The sequence below is a fragment of the Cebus imitator genome, unplaced genomic scaffold (genome assembly GCF_001604975.1).
Source record: "Cebus imitator isolate Cc_AM_T3 unplaced genomic scaffold, Cebus_imitator-1.0 Scaffold181, whole genome shotgun sequence".
NCBI classification, from domain to species: Eukaryota; Metazoa; Chordata; class Mammalia; order Primates; family Cebidae; genus Cebus; species Cebus imitator.
Genome location: NW_016107496.1, coordinates 3,782,728 through 3,782,961, shown reverse-complemented (window position 1 = coordinate 3,782,961; position 234 = coordinate 3,782,728).

Below are 234 nucleotides of genomic sequence, written 5' to 3'. Positions count from 1 at the left end.
TTGTATTTTTAGTAGAGACGGGGTTTCTCCATGTTGCTCAGGCTGGTCTCCAACTCCCGACCTCAAGTGATCTGCCCACCTCAGAGTTCAGTTCCTTTAGCTTGAGAAAAAACTTGGTATCATGGAAAGGGCCAAATTTTTGCAATCAGAGAATTCTGGATCAGAATTCTGCTTCTTACTAACTAGCTGTGAAAACTTGGGCAAGGTTTGAACCTCTCTAAGCAAAGTTTCACC